Source organism: Odocoileus virginianus, chromosome 23, assembly GCF_023699985.2.
Source record: "Odocoileus virginianus isolate 20LAN1187 ecotype Illinois chromosome 23, Ovbor_1.2, whole genome shotgun sequence".
Classification (NCBI taxonomy): domain Eukaryota; kingdom Metazoa; phylum Chordata; class Mammalia; order Artiodactyla; family Cervidae; genus Odocoileus; species Odocoileus virginianus.
Window position 1 is genome coordinate 25354757 of NC_069696.1, and position 15102 is coordinate 25369858.

Sequence of the window (15102 nt, forward strand, 5' to 3'; positions counted from 1 at the left end):
GTTGTTTAATATTAGAAGGCTGTGATATGTCTATGAGGGCAGGAATTTATGTTTTGTTCACAGTTATATTCTTGGCATCTGCAAAACTGCCTCCTACAAAGTAGTGTTAAATACATGCTTGTTGAGTTATCAAAGGATTGATTATTTACATTAGCTTGAAAATCAAGAAATATAAATTGCAAGTAGATTCCTAGAAAAGGGAATACATTCGATACTAACAAAAACAAAAAAAACAAAAATGACACAGTACATGAGATCACTTCCTCAACTTATTTAATAATATATTATGAGAAACCTCTAGGAAAAGAGCTATTTAAGTATATATGAGACTAACTGGAAATGTCAATATATCCTAATTTCAAAGCTCCCAAATTTCATCAAAGTAGAAAAAATGGTGGGCATCAACTTATATAGAATGTAAAAACTTTTCAGCAGCAAATCATCAGAAAAGATAGGAGCTGGCCAGCAACAGAGTCATGAAATGGTGGGAAATGTAATGACATAGGTGCTGAATTTAAGGAAGAAAAGCAAAGAAGTATATGCCCTTATCGTTATGCATGTTGTTTGAATTTATAAGTTGTAATGTTTTCTGAATAAGTGAAAATGTGAAAAGCCCTCAAGTCTGCCATGTCTTTATGTGACACTGCTCATGAATATTCAAAAGGATGAATAATTCTTAAAATATGTAAGCAGAACAAAAGCGCTAGGAGTGGGCTAAGAAAGATATAAAACATGGGTTGATGTGTTCTTATTCTTCATGTAATTGAGACACATTTAGAGATTACTGAATTTTCTAATATGCAGGTGACTGGTAAATCAAGTATGTGGCTGACAGGTTCCAAATTTAAAACTATAATTTTTAAAAACTGTGTTTTTTTAAAAAAAATTCTGTTATTAGAATTCTTTCTCACAAGCAATAAACAAATTTTATTACAGAATCCTTTTTCATTGCCTTCAAAAAAGAAACATTATTTTACATTTTGTCAGAGAAAGATGATAAATATTTTAAATGGATTTGGGAAGAAGGGACAAAATATATCAAAGACTCATCTTCAAAGCTTTCAAAGAACACATACCTCTTCTTTTTTTTCCATTTATTTTTATTAGTTGGAGGCTAATTACTTTACAACATTGCAGTGGTTTTTGCCATACATTGACATGAATCAGCCATGGATTTACATGTGTTCCCCATCCCGATCCCCCCTCCCACCTCCCTCTCCATCCCATCCCTCTGGGTCTTCCCAGTGCACCAGCACTGAGCAGCTGTCTCATGCATCCAACCTGGGCTGGTGATCTGTTTCACCCTTGATAGTATACCTGTTTCAATGCTGTTCTCTCTGAACATCCCACCCTCGCCTTCTCCCACAGAGTCCCAGAGTCTATTCTGTACATCTGTGTCTCTTTTTCTGTTTTGATATTGGATTATCGTTACCATCTTTTTCAATTCCATATATATGTGCTAGTATACTGTATTGGTCTTTATCTTTCCAGCTTACTTCACTCTGTATAATGGGCTCCAGTTTCATCAATCTCATTATAACTGATTCAAATGAATTCTTTTTGATGGCTGAGTAATATTCCATGGTGTATATGTACCACAGCTTCCTTATCCATTCGTCTGCTGATGGGCATCTAGGTTGCTTCCATGTCCTGGCTATTATAAACAGTGCTGCGATGAACACTGGGGTGTACGTGTCTCTTTCAGATTTGGTTTCCTCAGTGTGTATGCCCAGAAGTGGGATTGCTGGGTCATATGGCAGTTCTATTTACAGTTTCTTAAGGATCTCCACACTGTTCTCCATAATGGCTGTACTAGTTTGCATTCCCACCAACAGTGTAAGAGGGTTCCCTTTTCTCCACACCCTCTCCAGCATTTATTGCTTGTAGACTTTTGGATAGCAGCCATCCTGACTGGAGTGTAATGGTACCTCGTTGTGGTTTTGATTTGCATTTCTCTGATAATGAGTGATGTTGAGCATCTTTTCATGTATTTGTTAGACATCTGTATGTCTTCTTTGGAGAAATGTCTGTTTAGTTCTTTGACCCATTTTTTGATTGGGTCATTTATTTTTCTGGAATTGAGCTGCAGGAGCTGCTTGTATATTTTTGAGATTAATCCTTTGTTGCTTTGTTTGCTATTATTTTCTCCCATTCTGAGGGCTGTCTTTTCACCTTGCTTATAGTTTCCTTTGTTGTGCAAAAGCTTTTAAGTTTCATTAGGTCCCATTTGTGTATTTTTGTTTTATTTCCAATATTCTGGGAGGTGGGTCATAGAGGATCCTGCTGTGATTTATGTAAGAGAGTGTTTTGCCTATGTTCTCCTCTAGGAGTCTTACAGTTTCTGGTCTTACATTTAGATCTTTAATCCATTTTGAGCTTATTTTTGTCTATGGTGTTAGAAGGACAAAGAACACATACTTCTTCAAAATGTCTTGTGTCACAAATTTTTCTTATTTCAGAAATGAATACTTAGAGAAAGCAACTCTGTGATAATCATTGAGAATATGGTTATTTCTTTTTTGTTCCTGCTACTCCCTGTGCCTGGAAGAGGACCTGGTACATAGTAGATGCTCAATAAATAGATAATGTATGATTGATTGAATAACTGACTAAAAAGTTGATTAGATGCCTATATAATCCTGGAACTTCAATTTACTGGAATTCTGCAAAGTTTACCTTCATCTATGAGTGTATCCACATAATCAGCTTTGGCAGTTGATGTATTTAATGTGATATTCATAATAACACTCAGAACTGGCACTTAAATATTTTGAATTGGCCAATTGTTCCAGCAAGAGCACGTGACTCATTTCTACTCCACTTTATCCTGAAGATTACTTTTAAAATACCACAGAGAAATATATTAGTGACTGGCATTGATGGATATTGGGAAATAATTGGTAACCAAATTTATGGAAGCAGAAGGGCTCAGTGGCACTGGGAAGAAATTTCCTAATCTGTGGAGAGAAAGTGATATTTCACTGATCATGCCCTCTAAAAATTCTTTGCTGCAATTACATACATTCCCAAAATTCACATTTTAGATTGAAGCCTCTCACTTTTAACATATACTGCTTTGGTTATAAGTTGATGTGATGTTATCATCACTGCTGGGAATAACATTAAGGAAATTAATATTTTATTAAAAGCTTCCAATATTATTCAAATTAATGATTGACTTGCAAGATTACTCTGAAAGTTCCCATAAAACTTTAGTTTTTTTTTTTTTTTTTTAAAGTCCTTATATAGAGTAACTACTGCTTTGTGATTCCGGAGAATCACAACCTGATTTCTAAGCTTTCACATTCAGCCTACCTAGGTATCTTGGGAATTGGGAGTGTAATAAGTGTTTTTAATTGATTGGAGAATTAAAATTTCATAATAGAACTGAATGATCAGTTTCTAAGAAGCGGTTTGCCAGTTGACCTTAAAGGAAACCCAATAGAATTGTGGTGCAATTCTACTGAAATTATTCTCCCTAAGGTTACAGTGAAGGCTTTGCCAATTTCCCTCAGTTCTGATAATTTATAACACCTCTGTTAATTTTTTATTATTTCATCTCCACTCTCCTCTGAGTTTTGTATCTTTCCTTTGTACCCTTCTCTCCGGCTGCTTTTACTTTTTCCTTCACTTTTGGATCTTCTGTGTTCTCCTGAGTCAGTATTTGTTAGTATTCACTTCCTGGCTCCCTGTACATAATTTTAGGTTTTCAGTGTTCATCTCCTTGCTTAACTTCATCTTGCATCTATGTCTGTGGCTTTACTAAGATCTATGAGCCCCTCTGCTCCTAGCATGGCATGGATCTCACCCAAGAGAGGGTAGCCTTCTACACCTCCCACCCTGCCACATTTCTAAAATGTCAAACCTCTACTTTCATCCCTTCTCAGGATGAAGTCGAAATTCCTTAACATTTCCTATGAGGTTTTCCAGGATAGGGTCCAGGCTTACCTCTCCATGACCAAATTTTATCATCTACTCTCTAACAATATTATTTTGGGGGCTTCCCAGGTGGCTCAGTGGTAAGCAATCTGCCTGCCGATGCAGGAGATGTAAGTTCGATCCCTGGGTCAGGAAGATCACCTGGAGATGGAAATGGCAACCCACTTTATTATTCTTGCCTGGGAAATCCCATGGACAGAGGAACCCAGCAGGCTACATTTCCATGAAACTGCAAGAGATTCAGACATAACTTAGCCATTGAACAACAGCAATATTGTGTTCAGTTCTTTAAATGCACTCTGTTCTTTGTCCATATGCTTCCCTGTGTGTGTACCACACCCTTCTCCCTAATGGATAATGCCTTTTACCCTCAAGTCTTACTTTGCATATCCTTCCTTCAAAAGACCTTCACTGTCACCTTATGGCTTATAGATGGTACAGCTACCTGCCTTTTGGCCTCTTGTAGTTACTATCAGAGAATCCCTGATATCCCCTATTTTTAAATTATCTATTGACCTAATTTCCTACTGACTTCATTCCCTATTTCTGGAGGATAACACATGTGACTTGTTCTTTTCCTTCTTTTTTTTTTCTTGTATAGAAAAATGCCAAGCATGAATTAAGCACCCAGTTTTAAAAATTATTTTTATTTTTTAATTTATTTTTGGCGGTGCTGGGTCTTGGTTGCTGTGGGGGCTTTTCTCTAGCTGCAGTACATTGGCTTCTCCTTGCAGTGGCTTCTCTTGTTATGGAGCACAGGCCCTAGGCTTGTGGGCTTCAGTCGTTGCAGCATGTGGGATCAATAGTTGCGGCACATAGGCTCTTGAGCACAGATTCAATATTTGTGGCACTCAGGCTAAGTTGCCCTGCAGCATGTGGGATCTTTCCAGATCAGGGATTGAACCCTATGGCTCCTGCATTGGCAGGTGGATTCTTTACCACTAAGCCACCAGGGAAGCCCCCATTTTTTTTTTTTTTTAATAAATAAAAAGTGAGTATTTTTTCATTCAGCATCAAAGTCCAAAGATTCAAAGCTATTAATATTTTCTTTCTGACTTGCCTTGATTTCTATGGATTTTCTCCAAATACTTGAATTTAGGATAACATAATAAAAGACATAATTCATTTTAAGCTAATTAAAATTTTATTTTTAAAATATAAAATTACCTTTGAGCATTGCCTTGACCATCCCCTATAAATTACACATATAACTCATTACCATTACTTCCTAAACAGTTTACAGTTATACATAATTTTTGACCCAATGTATTATGAGGCTGTTTTTGAATTATTAACTAGTCAGATCCTTTTTAAAAAACATTTACCTTGGAAATACTAGTTTTATTCTTTTGCAGAGAAAGACTAGAGGTAGCATATTTTTGATACTTTGGAATTTGTTTTTTGCAATGTATATATTGTTTTTAAAGAGTCATGTGCATTGGTTAATTTTCTATTGAAAGTTTCACAAAGTTTGATACATAAAAAATTCTGAATTCATTTATTCTAATTTTTATGTGCTGTGTGCTGTGCTTAGTCGCTCAGTTGTGTCTTACTCTTTGCAACCCCAAGGACTGTAGCTGGCCAGGCTCCTCTGTCCATGGGATTCTCCAGGCAAGAATACTGGAGTGGGTTGCCTTGTCCTCCTCCAGGGGATCTTCTCGACCCAGGGAAGGGATTGAACCCAGGTCTCCTGCATTGCAGGTGGATCTTTTACTACCTGAGCCACCAGGGAAGCCTAAATATAATCAGATATTTTCTGTATAATTGATTAGGGGCTGAGAAATGTGTATAGAATTGGGCCTATGTCAAATTATCACTCAATTCCAAGAATTTGTCTTTCTGTATTTTGAAACATCTTAGGATTTTCATCTCTTATTACTTTCATGATTCTCTTTTATCCATGTTAAAAACAATCTTTCTATTCTACTTTGTTCAAGTTAACATAGCTGTCTCATTTTTCTCGATGCTCCCAAATGCACGGTCACCCACTGTTTTGTTTCATCTTTCCATGCTGTTTTGTTTTGGTTGTCTGTCTTTTAAGTAGAGTTTATTTGATTTGGAGCGCTATGAAATGTCTTTTCCATTTCTCCTCAAGCCAAATGAGAGAGGATTCAAGGGGGCCCTTTAAAGAGATTGCCTTGTGTATTGAGGTCTGAGGCACAGATACTGCTGCTAGAAAAACCTGAAGTCTGGCTGCCTTAGGAACAGCTTGCTATTGCTGGAAGTCTTTGCAAGGAAGAATTCATTCAGGCTTCCTGGGGATGCCAGAGGGGCCACATGGAAGAGAAGGAATACCTGGAGCTAGCTTGGAGGGGCTCTAGGCTCTTGAGAGAGTGGAACGGGCCTCAGAAAGCCAGGGTGAGGTCATCAGTGTCCAGGCAGAGGAGACCACACTCATTTAAAGAGAGCATGCTCTAGAACCAGCCAACCAATGGGAGGAAGGGCAGTGAGTGAGAAGAAGGGAGCTAGAAACCTCCCCACGCGAGCTTCCTCTCTAAGGAAGGGAGGGAGGGAGGAGCTTTGAATTAAGTTTGGAGTCTTGAGTATTTCTTGGGAGTGATGATTTAAGTACAAAAATTAAATACTTTGTGAGTAAAGATGACTGGAGGAACTTTTTTCTGAGAGTGATCAAAAAAAGTCATGGCCTCTGCTTAGATTTCTGCTTTGAATTAACCTCAGAGAACAGATTTGAATGCGCAGAGGGAAAAGAATGGCTTTCTGTTACTCTTCTGGGGGCCTAGTCAATAGCTGCCAGTGACATTACAGTTTTCTCTGTGTATTTTCCCCACATTGCTGGCTTTCTCAAATGCTGGTATATATCAGAACACCTGGAGAAGTCAGGACAAGCACAGAAGAGCAGGCTCATTGAAGAGGGTAGGCCTGAGCCTTTGGGTTTATGCCCAGTTCTTAGGTGACTCTGATTCCAATCAGAGTTTCAGAACCAGTGTCTTGGATGTGCTATAGTGGAAAAGTAGATGAGGCTGTCATAAGCTGCTTGCTTAATGCAAATTAAATAAAAATTCCCTCTGGATGCTACATGTCATTCCTATGTTTCTCAAATTGCTGGTTCTTCCTATCTATATCTTAACAAACTTATTCCTGTGTCTCTTTCCTTTGCATCCTGAAGAGCTAGTGCTCTTATCACCATTCCATGATCATTCCATCATTTCATATCTAATTATAATTAGGAAGCCTCATATTTTGTTATAATCCTATGGATCACTGGTGACTCAGTAGTAAAAAGTCTGCCTGCAATGCAGGAGACCGAGGGTTGATCCCTGGGTCGAGAAGATACCCTGGAGAAGAAAATGGCAACCTACTCCAATATTCTTGCCTGGAGAATTCTGTGGACAGAGAACCCTGGTGGGTTATAGCCAATGGTGTTGCTAAGAGTCACACAACTCGACTGAGTGAGTAAGCATGCACTATGGCTAGTCAGACAGCATAATCAACGTCCCAGAAAAGGACATTAGCCTTGATACAGTGATCTCTTAATTAAAGAAGATTTCTCCCCTATTTTTTTAGATTTATTCTTTTCATTTTTGCCGTATAGCTTTCCATGTTAATATAATTTTATAAAACCTACATAGTTTTCATTTAGGCTTTTCATTTTCATTTTCTGTGTCAGCTATTTTTTTTTATTCTTTTGTATTTATTGTTAACATCCTAATATTCATTAAAAATATGGAATGCTTCATAAATTTACACGTCAACTTTTGTCGGGGTCATGCTAATCTTCTCTGTATTGTTGCAGTTTTAGCACATACACTGAGCAGTCACCCAGGCAACATTTTAGAAAATGCACTTGCTGTATTTATGGATGTATCATTGGATTGTGTTAGTTTTCTGTGGTTGCTGTAACAAATTACCATAAATGTGGTGTCTAAAAACAATGCAAATTTATCCTCTCATAGTTCAGGAGGCCAGAAGTCCAAAATTTGTTTCACTGGGACCTAAATCAAGGTGCTACCAGGGCTGTTCACCTTTTAGGGGCTCAAGAGGAATACTCTGTTCCTTGCCTCTTTCGGCTTCTGTGGCTGCTAGCATGCCTTCGCTTTTCACCACATTGTCAACATTTTCAAATCTCTAAGCAAAACTTGAATTTACTGCTCATTGGCAGCTATTTACTTAGCATTTATATTACAACTGTATGCCTAGCTTTTATATTGTCTTAGCTATTATAAGTAATCTCAAGATGATTTAAAGGATGTACATAGGTTATATGCAAACACTACACCATTTTATATAAGGGTCTGGAGCATCCTCGGATTTCGATGTCTGGTGGGTTTTGTTTCCTCTTTTCTGGATGTCTGTCTCAGAATTCCCTCTCCTCTCTCTTATAAGGATATATGTTGTACCATTTAGGGCCCATAAGAAAGATAAGAATAAGTTCTTCCTCTCAGTAACTTTAACTTGATTGTGTCTTTTGCCCTATAAAGTAATACATTTGTCCCTTGGTGTCTATTGTTTTTCAGTCACCAAGTGACTGAACTCTTTGTGACCCCAAAGAATGCAGCTTGCCAGGCTCCCCTTTGCCCTTCACCATTGCCCAGAGTTTGTTCAAACTCATGTCCACTGAGTCAGTGATGCCCTCTGACCATCTCATCCTCTGTCAACCCCTTCCCCTCCTGCCTTCAACCTTTCCCAGCCTCAGGGTTTTTTCCAATGAGTCAGTTCTTCACATCAGTTGGCTGAAGTATTGGAGCTTCAGCTTCAGCTCTTCCAATGACTGTTCAGGACTGATTTCCTTTAGGACTGACTGGTTTGATCTCCTTGCAGTCCAAGGGACTCTCAAGAGTCCTCTCCAGCACCACAATTTGAAAGCATCACTTGTTTGGTGCTCAGCCTTCTTTATGGTCCAACTCTCACATCTGTGCATGACTGCTGGAAAAACCATAGCTTTGACTAGGCAGAACTTTGTTTGCAAAGTGATGTCTCTGCTTTTCAGTAAGCTGTCTAGGTTTGTCATAGCTTTTCTTTCATGGCTGCAGTCACCATCTACAGTGATTTTGGAGCCCCAAAATGTAAAGTCTGTCACTGTTTCCATTTTTTTCCCCACTCATTACCATGAAGTGATAGGACCAGATTTCATGATCTTAGTTTTCTGAATGTTGAGTTTTAAGCTAGGCTTTTATCCTTGGGGTCTGTGAGGTATTAATTTCAGGACCCATCCCCACCAGACATCAAAATCTGAGGATGCTCCAGACCCTTATATAAAATTGTGTGGTATTTGCATATAACCTATGTACATCCTTTAAATTATCTTGAGATTACTTATATAGCTAATACAATATAATTGCTAGGTATATAGTTGTAACATAGATGCTAAGTAAATAGCTGCTAGTGAGCAAAAGATTCAAATTTTGCTTAGTGGAACATTCAGGATTTAAAAAACTACATTTTCAATCCATGAATGCACAACAATGAATATGGAACCCATAGAAAGAGAGGATGTGAAGGACTTGCTATATTCATAGGTTCTAGGAATTGGGATTTGAGTGTATTGTCAGGGGCCATTTTTCAGTCTACCACAATTTGCATTGCTCTAATAGTAAAATGCTGCCTATGTAATATCCCACTGTGTAAATATATCAGCTTATTCATATTGATGGGCATTTAGCTTTTTGCTGTTGAAAGTAGTGCTGTTATAAGATTCCTATCCATGTCTTCTGTTGTACATATCTATGAATTTTTCTAGCATATATGCCTGCAAATTAAGTTGCTGGTCATAAGGTTAATGAATGTTTGGATTTTGGAGGTAATATAAAATTGTTTTCCAGAGTGATTTCATTCAGATACCTTTACAACAGGAATGTATAAGAGACCTTGGAATTTCATGTCCTTCCTGACACTTGACATTGCCAGATTTTTTAAGTTGCGCAAATTTAATGGCCATAACATGGTATCTTATTTGGGTCTTGATTTACCTTTCACTGATTATTAACAACATTGACTATCACGTATTTCTTGTTCATATGCATTTTCAGTTCAGTTCAATCGCTCAGTTATGTCCTACTCTTTGTGACCCATGAATCGCAGCACACCAGGCCTCCCTGTCCATCACCAATGCCCGGAGTCCACTCAAACCTATGTCCATCGAATCAGTGATGCCATCCAGCCATCTCATCCTCTGTTGTCCCCTTCTCCTCCTGCTCCCAATCCCTCCCAGCATCAGGGTCTTTTCCAATGAGTCAACTCTTCTCATGAGGTGGCCGAAGTATTGGAGTTTCAGCTTCAGCATCAGTCCTTCCAATGAACACCCAGGACTGATCTCCTTTAGGATGGACTGGTTGGATCTCCTTGCAGTCCAAGGGACCATATGCATTTTATCTTTAACTAAATGTTTGTGTCTTTTATTCATTACAGTTTCTATATTGATTATCTTATTGTTTTCTTAAGAGTTTTAAAATATATATGCTTTTATTTATTTGCTTATTTTTAATTTTTGAATGTGATGGGATTTTTTTGCTGTGCTTGGGTTTCTTTAATTGTGGCAAGCAAGGGCTACTCTCCAGTTGTGGTGTGAAGGCTTCTATTGCAGTGGCTTCTCTTGTTGCGAAGCACAGGTTCTAGGCAGGCGGGCTTCAGTAGTTGCAGCACATGGGCTCAGAAGTTGCAGATTTCAGACCCTAGAGTTTGGGCTCAGGAATTGTGTTACATGAATTTAGTAGCTGTGCTGCATGGCATGTGAGATATTTCCTGACCAGGGATTGAACCTGTGACCCCTGCATTGCAGGAAAATTCTTACCCACTGTGCCACCAGGGAAGTCTAAGATATATTTTTTATAGCAATTTTTCTTGTTACAGATGTCCATATGTCTTTTCCTGCATTGAAGTCCTCCCCTATCCACATCCCCTTCCCTAAGGTGTTTTTGAACAAAATTTCCTAATTTAGATATAGTAAAGTTTATTTTTATTTATTCTGTGGTTTTTTTTAAAGTAAGAAATCTTTTCCTACAGCAGGGTCTTAAATACTCACCTGTATTTTCTTCTAGAAATTTTATTTACTGTTTTGTATTTTCAATCCCTATTCTATTTAGAATTGATTTTTAAAAATTATGGCCTGTGGTAGGGATCAAATTTGATCTTTTTCACAATGGAAATTTTTTTCAGCCTCATTTATTAAATAGTTTCTTCCTCACGTCTTTGTATACACCAAATTTTTTCCACACTAGACTAGCTCTGCCTCTGGGCTTCTATACTCTCTCTACTCAATTGGTCAATTTCTCTATTACTATGTCAACCACTATCTTAAATATCAGAATTTCATCATTAAGTCCTGGTTGTTTAAATTCCTTAAAATAATTTTTTTAATTTAAGATTTTTCATTGCATGATTTGTGAACTGAATGGGAAAGTGTTAGTTGCTCAGTCATTTCTGACTCTTTTCGACCCCATGAACTGCAGTTCACAAGACTCCTCTCTCCATGGAATTCTCTAGGCAAGAGTACTAGAGTTGGTTGCCATTCCCTTCTCCAGGGGATCTTCCTGACCCAGAGATTGAACCCAGGTCTCTCACATTGCAGGCAGATTCTTTACCAGCTGAGCCACCAGGGAAGCAGTATTTGTGGATAAAAAGTCTATTTTGTATGTGGTATTATCCATTTAAAATAATTTCCTCCTAAAATACATATTTATAAAAGGAGAAAAATTCATTCTGAAGCCAGACATTTGTTAAATATTGTACTACAGAAATTAACATATCTTATTAGTATTGGTACTTTTGGAATTTTATTTCTAGAGTCTGTGTATTTTATTTTATTTTGACTTTTTTTTTTTTTTTAATTAGGGTATAGCCTACTGACAAGGTTGTGATAGTTTCAGGTGAACCATGAAGGGACTCAGCCATATTTTAAATTAAAGAGCCACAATTTCAAATTCTAGGTTAATATTTGCTAAGAACACTGGCTGTTTCTATTTCTCATGTTTAAAATGAGTCTGATGCGACTTATCCCTCAAAGTGAGTTCTTGGTAATACACTTGACAAATTTAATATTTTCTAATTAAGTGGTAACTCATTTAGTATTTGCATATGCTTATGATTTTAATCTATTCTAGACAATTAAGCTCTAGCACATTAGGAACATTTACTTTTCCTTAGGGGATTGTGAAAGTAGTTTCCGGTGAGTTGGTTTGCCTGGGGAAGATTCTCACGGTGAGAGGGGAATTACTGATGCTGTGCCTTTGTGGGCCCAGGGTCACCTGAGGGGAGGCTAGCCAGCATGAGAACGGACAGTAGAGTGCAGCTGCAAGTCCTGGTGGAGTGTGTCCCCTAGCCTCCCAAGAGTACTGGCAACTTAAAAACCCCCAGATCTCTTAGGACTTAAACATACCAGCTATGTTTAAGTTTATGAGCTAAAACTAATTGCGTGGAGCTTATCACTGAGTCCATTGGTTTGAATGAGTGTTTCAGAAATGTCACATGATAAATGGGATTCTGATATGAAATATCATGCCCTAAATTCATCCCCTGGCTTCTGCCAGTTTCTCAGTATAAAATCAGGATAGATATCATGACCGTTCATCTGAATCCCCATTTCAGCCTCCTGACTAGTAACAGTAGCAGCGCTTAGTAGGAACAACTCAATGGAAATGCCCAGAGCACCATCCCCACCATTGCCATTCCAAGTGGCAAAATGAAGTGTACTCCATTTCATTCCAGAATTTCAAGTGGAATAATCTGATATTTGGAGAAACCTAGGTTCTGTGCCAATATCCTAGGTGCTAGGAGTGAAGACGACAGAGGAGTAGGTTTTTGGTCTTTTCAGGTTCTATAGTAGGAGAGAGGTCAACAGAATTGTATATGATGAGGAATTCTCCACGGATACAAAAGTAGTTCAGATTCTAGGCAGTCAAAGAAACACATATGTCATTTGTTGAAGATCACAACAAACTAAACAAACAAAACTAAATGAAGGAACTGAATTCATCATCCAACTCCAAATCTTTCTACTCTTCAACAAGGATTGTCACCCTGAGTAACTAAAAGGCCCATGGTAAATACTATATATGATTAGGTAAATATTGATAATATTTTAAATTTATATTATTTCTCAACAAACAAGCAAATCTTGAGCTACTTTAACATGTTTGCTCTTTAAAACTTAGTAGTGTGAACAAATTTACTACCTTATTTAGTGGATAATTAAAGTGAAATAAGGAGCAATCAAATGACCTCCACATAGTCAGTAAGTAGCATAGTCACCATTATTTTTTTTTTCCTAACTCCATTTCAACCCACTAGTGTCCATTATCTGCTTTCTAAAAAGAAAAAATATATATATATATGGCTATGGGCTAAAGACATTGGACATGAATGATGTTTTCCTCCTTGAGACATTTTGTATGAGGTGGGGGTTAGTAACAAGAAAACTGAAATTCAGGCAATATAGAAAATAATGGATTTGGTCAGATTAGACCATAAGAGGATTAGAGCTGAGTTGAATTATCATAGCTTTAAATAATGTAAAGTCCAACTTAAATGGAAATATACTCTAAAAACTTTTTGGCATATTTCCACTTTAATAATCCAACACCACCTGAGAAAACGAAATGAGTATTATAGGCCTCCACTAAATGGATTATGTTTCTTAGCAGACACCTGTTCAGAGCACTTAGGTATTAGGTGATTCAGGGATCTCAAATGCATTCATATCTATTGATTGAGCCTAGATATTCAATTTAAATGTCAGGAAATTCAGTGGCAATTTTAGAGAGAAACTATAATGAAAAAATATTATATATTTAATTTTAAGTCCTTGATTTTGAGGTTATCAAAGGCAAAATATTAATTCATCTGTATAGACCACTGGTTTAAAAGTGATTTCACAAGTGAATTTTGTTAGGAAATATACTAAAGCACTCATTTCCTGCACATCCCCACCCGCTCTTTTTAAAAAATTTTAATTATTATTTTCAGTAGCTTTTTTGGAGCAGTTTTAGGTCCATAGCAAAATTGAAAGGAAAGAACAGAGGTTTCCTGCATTAACCCTTGCCCTCATGATTGCTAAGCTTCCCCTATTGTCACATCCTCCATCAAAGAGATACATTGTTTACAATTGCTGAACTTCTATTGGCACATCATAATTATCCAAAGTCCACAGTTTACATTAGGTTTTACTCTTTGTGATATACTGTCTCTGAGTTTGGCTAAATGTATAATGATATGCATCTGTCATTATAAGATGGTGCAGAGTATTTTCATTGCCTTAAAACTCCTCTGTGCTCAGCCTATTCTTGCCTCTCCCATTTCTCTGTCCTGGGCAACCACTGATCCTTCCATTGTTTCCTTTGTTTTGCCCTTTCCAGATTAACACACACTTGGATTCATATAGCATGTAGTCTTTTCATTGGCTTCTTTTACTTCAGTTCAGTTCAGTTGCTCAGTCATGTATGACTCTTTGAGACCCCATGGACTGCAGCACACCAGGCTTCCCTGTCCATCACCAACTCCCAGAGCTTGCTCAAACTCATGTCCATCGAGTTGATGATGCCATCCAACCATCTCATCCTCTGTCGTCCCCTTCTCCTCCTGCCTTCAATCTTCCCCAGCATCAGGGTCTTTTCCAGGGAGTCAGTTCTTCTCATCAGGTGGCCAAAGTATTGGAGTTTCAGCTTCAGCATCATCTTTTACTTAGTAATATGTATTTAAGTTTGTGCTTTTTCATTGCTTGATAGTTCACTTATTTTTAGGGTTGATAATGGGCTTTAGTGCATATGAATGGGCTTCCCTGATGGCTCAGATGGTAAAGAATCCACCTGCAATGCAGGAGACCTGGGTTCAGTTCCGGGGTTGGGAAGATCCCCTGGAGGAGGGCATGGCAACCCGCTCCAGTATTCTTGCCTGGAGAATCCCCATGGACAGAGGAGCCTGGTGGGCTACAGTCCATGGGTTTGCAAAGAGTCCGACACAACTGAGTGACTAAGCACAGCACATATATATATATATCAGTTCAGTTCAGTCTCTCAAAACATATATATGTATATATATATATACACATATATAATTTTCCTTGTCTGAATGTACCACAGTTTATCCTTCCACCTGCTGAAGGATATCTTGGTTATTTCCACATTTTGGCAATTATGAACCCAGCTGTTATAAATATCTACGTGCAGGTCTTTGTGCAGACATGCTTTCAACTACTTTGGGTAAATGCTAAGG

General features: G+C 37.8%; 1 pseudogene; it reads right to left on the reverse strand.

Annotated features, from left to right (window-relative positions):
• Nucleotides 1–7617: 7617 nt before the first annotated feature.
• Nucleotides 7618–7716, reverse strand: LOC139030763 (U6 spliceosomal RNA; annotated as a pseudogene).
• Nucleotides 7717–15102: the final 7386 nt, after the last annotated feature.